General features: G+C 38.8%; 1 pseudogene; it reads right to left on the reverse strand.

Annotated features, from left to right (window-relative positions):
• Positions 1-4071: 4071 nt before the first annotated feature.
• LOC147004415 (protein yippee-like 5 pseudogene) lies at positions 4072-4421 on the reverse strand (annotated as a pseudogene).
• Between the last annotated feature and the right edge of the window lie 1387 nt (positions 4422-5808).

The raw sequence follows: 5808 nt of genomic DNA on the forward strand, positions 1-5808 counted from the left end.
AATGCTGTCTTTCTTCCACTGGATGGTTTTAGCTCCCTTGTCAAAGATCAAGTGACCATAGGTGTGTGGGTTCATTTCTTGGTCTTCAATTCTATTCCATTGGTCTACTTGTCTGTCACTATACCAGTACCATGCAGTTTTTATCACAATTGCTCTGTAGTAAAGCTTTAGGTCAGGCATGGTGATTCCACCAGAGATTCTTCTATCCTTGAGAAGAGTTTTTGCTACCCTAGGTTTTTTGTTATTCCAGATGAATTTGCAGATTGCTCTTTCTAATTCGTTGAAGAATTGAGTTGGAATTTTGATGGGGATTGCATTGAATCTATAGATTTCTTTTGGCAAGATAGCCTTTTTTAGAATGTTGATCCTGCCAATCCATGAGCATGGAAGATCTTTCCATCTTCTTAGATCTTCTTTAATTTCTTTCTTCAGAGACTTGAAGTTCTTTTCATACAGATCTTTCACTTCCTTAGTTAGAGTCTCGCCAAGATATTTTATATTATTTGTGACTATTGAGAAGGGTGTTGTTTCCCTAATTTCTTTCTCATCCTGTTTATTCTTTGTGTAGAGAAAGGCCATTGACTTGTTTGAGTTAATTTTATATCCAGCTACTTCACCGAAGCTGTTTATCAGGTTTAGGAGTTCTCTGGTGGAATTTTTAGGGTCACTTATATATACTATCATATCATCTACAAAAAGTGATATTTTGACTTCATCTTTTCCAATTTGTATCCCCTTGATCTCCTTTTGTTGTCGAATTGCTCTGGCTAGGACTTCAAGTACAATGTTGAATAGGTATGGGGAGAGTGGACAGCCTTGTCTAGTCCCTGATTTTAGTGGGATTGCTTCAAGCTTCTCACCATTTATTTTGATGTTGGCTACTGGTTTGCTGTAGATTGCTTTTATCATGTTTAGGTATGGGCCTTGAATTCCAGACCTTTCCAAGACTTTTATCATGAATGGGTGTTGGATCTTGTTGAATGCTTTTTCTGCATCTAACGAGATGATCATGTGGTTTTTGTCTTTGAGATTGTTTATATAATGGATTACTTTGATGGATTTCCGTATATTAAACCATCCCTGCATCCCTGGAATAAAACCTACTTGGTCCGGATGGATGATTCCTTTAATGTGTTCTTGGATTCGGTTAGCGAGAATTTTATTGAGGATTTTTTGCATCAATATTCATAAGGGAAATTGGTCTGAAGTTCTCTATCTTTGTTGGATCTTTCTGTGGTTTAGGTATCAGAGTAATTGTGGCTTCATAGAATGAGTTGGGTAGAGTTCCTTCTACTTCTATTTTGTGGAATAGTTTGTTCAGAACTGGAATTAGATCTTCTTTGATGGTCTGGTAGAACTCTGCACTAAACCCATCTGGTCCTGGGCTTTATTTGGCTGGGAGACTATTGATGACTGCTTCTATTTCTTTAGGGGATATGGGACTGTTTAGCTCGTTAACTTGATCCTGATTAATTTTGTTACCTGGTATCTGTCCACCTGGGAGGCTGGCTCTCTCCTTAGTTTCAGTGGTCAGAGTATTCTCTGCAGGCAAGCTCTTCTTGCAGGGAAGGTGCCCAGATATCTGGTGTTCGAACCTGCCTCCTGGCAGAAGCTGTGTTCCAATCACCAGAAGTCTTAGGATCCCGTGGGGAATCCTGTGTGGGTCCTTGCGGGTGTCCAGAGACTCCACTGGCAAGGCACCCTGGTGCTCAAGTGGACCGGAAGGGACTTGTGCCACACTGTCCTGCGCTATTCCAGTCCCGCAGGAACGCACACAGAACACAAGTCAAGACCTTTCGTGGTTACTTTTATTCATAATCGTGAGGTAGAACCAAGAAGGATAGAAACGTGTTGCTATATATACCCACAGGTGTGACGTATTAATACTACTGGCGGTTCCACCCACAGTCTCAAATGTCCCGGGGGACGGACTAGTGACTTGGCAGGCATTTGCTCCAGCACATGCGCACAATGGAGCTTAGCGCCATCTAGTGAAGGCACGTATTATCACGGCTTCCTACACCGCACCTCAGGCCAGGATGCCTGCTTCCCTAGTTAATGCAGTCTCGGGTTCTCTGTGAATGGATTGGAGCAGATGCTGTGTTCCACTCACTAGAGGCCTTAGGATCCCTTGCGGAATCCTGTGCGGGTCCTTGCGGGTGCCCGGAGACTCCACTGGCCTCATTTCTGTTTTCATGTCATCTAACTTGCAAATATACAATCACTTTATACTCACTTGACAGGTTAAACTGTAATATGAAATGCTACTGTGAAACTGGGGGCAGAGGGGAAATTAAAGAAAATTATGCTGATTAAAAAAAAGTTTTTTTTTCTCGATTACATAGTCGTTCTTTCATCATCCTACATATGGTAGTGTATATTTTTCTGTATATGTTCTATTAAAAAAGATTGTATTTTTAAGCATTTCAGAATTAATGCACTATAAATACATGTGTGACACACAAAATCACATACCTATTAAAGGTGAAAAAAGTAGGTGAGTAACAAAAGATTTATAATGCCTCATACTTTCTTTTAGGATAAAAAATGAGATGTTGATTACCAGAAGAGGTCAGTTAATAATCCTATGCCCTAATGTCTTGAGTAAACACACTGCTTCTTTTACTTTTATTATATAACCTTATGTTTCATCATCTGGTATGAAAATTTAGTGTTTTCAACTAAAATTGAACACAGTAATGATTTGAGATACTGATAACAGATTTTATAAGTGTATATATAAAAGATTACATTCTAATTTTAAAAGGTCACATTCAACCTTTCTTGTTTTCAAACAAAACTGCTCTCACTCTACAGCTCTGCACATTCTACTTGTATAAGTTATTAATTATTGGAAGGCAGGTACTTTGTTAGAAATGTTGCCTTATCTTAGAATGCCATAAAGCATTAAACACACTCTACTGTCTTATCGAGCCACCACTGTCAATATATCTATACTTTACATCTAAAACTACAAAATGTTTGTTATATCTTACCATTTTCTTTTGGTAAAGAACCATGCTTTTATGACTCTCAAAGCAATGATCAAAACAGAAAAGTTTGTTTTCAACAAAGAATTGCTTCCTGAGAATACTTTTCAAATTACTTTGGAACGTTCAAAGATGAAATGCTTAAGACTACTTTAAAGCCCCTAGGTAGGTATTAAGGAAGTCAGGTTGTTACTGAAATTTTATATATTCTTGGTCAGTATTAAAATTGGATTTTAGGAGGAAATAGCTATGGCATTTCTGATGCTGCTCAACAAACAGTAACTTTTCTGAAGCATTAACTGACTTATCTTTCAAGTTAATGTCTAAGGCAGCAAGCAATTCTGGGCAGTTGGTGTTCTTAGAAAATGTTTTTTTCTTTCTTCCAACTACAAATTATCATTTATATTACTATGCTTAAGTTACATGGGAAAAGACAACCAAGCAGTTCTGCCCCATTTCAGAAAATTCCCAATCAACACCAAGTCCACGGTGACAAGGAGCTAGTGATGGTGACATCTGTAGGTCAAGACTAACACGAAGAATGGGTTTTGGTGCTAGAGTTCCTCTCCAACAAGAAGATGGCACAGTGGCCAGCACAAGTCATGCTAACACTGAGCCTCCAATGCTGGGCACAGATTTGGATCTCTTCTTGAAGCTAGCAAATTAAGTGAAATAACCGGGTTAAAAAGAAAATTTTAAATGAAGCCCAAGTAAATTTGAAAACCATGCTTTGACATACTTTCCACTCAAAATGTACACATAAACCCTCTTTTTACCCCATTTTCCCCTCACATAGCCCACCATGTAGCTGCAAACTCTTCTGCCTCAAGAAGTAAACACAGGGAAAAAATTAACAGCATATGCATAAAATTCTCTCTACAAACTGTTGGATGGAAAATACAAAATTGAAAAAAAAAAGTTCCATTTTAGAGTCTCACAACCTCTTTTTTTGTGTGTGGTTTTTTTTTCAGAGAGGCTTTCTCTGACTGCATTTGCCTCATCACAACTGGCTTTTCTCACAACCTCTTGTTCCACGGTTCAGTAAAGGAGACCTGGGAAAAGATGGATTTACCTTTTATCTTCAAGAGTTACCAGATGGTATGTGCTCTTCAAAGCCTTCACTCTTTCGAACTAGTGCACGTTCCAGGATCACACGGCCTTCCGTATAACACTGGCAATCTTCAGTAGCAAACTCATAGATCCATCCAGTTTACTATTTGGCAGCTCACATTTCAAACAATGTGGCATGACCTGATCTTGAACTTCAATGTACTGCAAGTTAACTACCTTCTTAAAAAGAAATGTTCTACCAGTGGTGCCTGTGAACCGAGTAGAGATGGGATCTGAGCAATTGGTCAGGACTGTATCCTAGTTTGCCCAAGAAAACAGACCAGTACCACCAATATGATCAAGAAAGATTCTAAATCACATGTGGTAGCCGGGCGTGGTGGCCCATGCCTTTAATCCAAGCACTCAGGAGGCAGAGGAAGGGGGATTTCTGAGATCGAGGCCAGCCTGGTCTACAAAGTGAATTCTAGGACAGCCAGGGCTATACAGAGAAACCTGTCTCAAAAAACCAAACCCACCCCCAAAAAAACAAATGTGGTGGTAGGAGCCTGTTCTCCCACTACATGGAAGTCAGAAGCAGGAGGAACAGTTGTCATCCTTGGCTTCAGTGAGTTCAGGACTAACATTGTATACATAAGACCGTCAAAACAAAAGAATATAAAAATTAAGATTCTTTATATAAACAAGTTTATAAAAATAAAAGGAATATTATATAGCACATTTTAAGGGAAGCAAGGCAAAAATCAAACTATTTTATGACTATTAACACAACCAGAAACCATGTAACTACATTAAAAATGTGAAAACTGGGCTGGTGGTTAGCATTTAGTCTGAAATGCATTTTGAGGTCCTGGGATTCATTCCCAGCACCGCCTAACTCCCCCAAAACAGGCAACCACCAACTTGTTAAAAAGCCTATACTTTGACATCTCTAAGAAAAACTAAGGTTATCTGATTGAGAGTTCTGAACATCAGCTGCTAGTACATAATGTAAAAGTAAAGTGACAAGGTCACTGCCTAATAGGTAATAAGGCTCAAAAGTCACTGCTTTTTAACAATATTCTTAGCTGTTTGGTGAATGAACACTTCTAGGACAGTTTTACGTAACATACAGGTTTTAGTTTGCTTTCTAGGTATGTTTTACTCTTTTTTTTTTTTTTTTTGGTTTTTCGAGACAGGGTTTCTATGTGTAGCCCTGCCTGTCCTGGAACTCACTTTGTAGACCAGGCTGGCCGCGAACTCAGAAATCTGCCTGCCTCTGCCTCCCAAGTGCTGGGATTAAAGGCGTTTGCCACCACGCCCGGCTGTTTTACTCTTTTTAATGTACATTCTGGGAAGGAAAAAGTATCACTTGAATGCAAACTGACACTGGGTGTCTTGTTAAAAGGAATACACTCCCAGCATACAATACATATCTGTAGACCAAATACTGTTCACGAAATTACTGGAGCTGGGTAATGAAATCATGAAGCTTTAGGACTATTCTCTCATGTGTCTGAAACTGTTGTGTTCAGTTGCCAAGAGTTGATAAACAAGGAGAATACTGTGACTTGCTCCATTTACTAAGTTCCGTGATATAAATATTGCCTCCTATGTATGATAGCCAATTGAAGTTAAATCAACATGTTACATGTTAGACAAGGCAATATGAGAAAGAGATGTGTAATAATAGTTCCCATTCTTCTATTTAGGAGACAAGTTTTCTACAATAAACGTTTATAATGAAGTTTACAAAATAATAAGTCTGAAG

This window comes from Mus caroli, unplaced genomic scaffold, assembly GCF_978045245.1.
Source record: "Mus caroli unplaced genomic scaffold, Mus_caroli_1 scaffold_6, whole genome shotgun sequence".
NCBI lineage: Eukaryota > Metazoa > Chordata > Mammalia > Rodentia > Muridae > Mus > Mus caroli.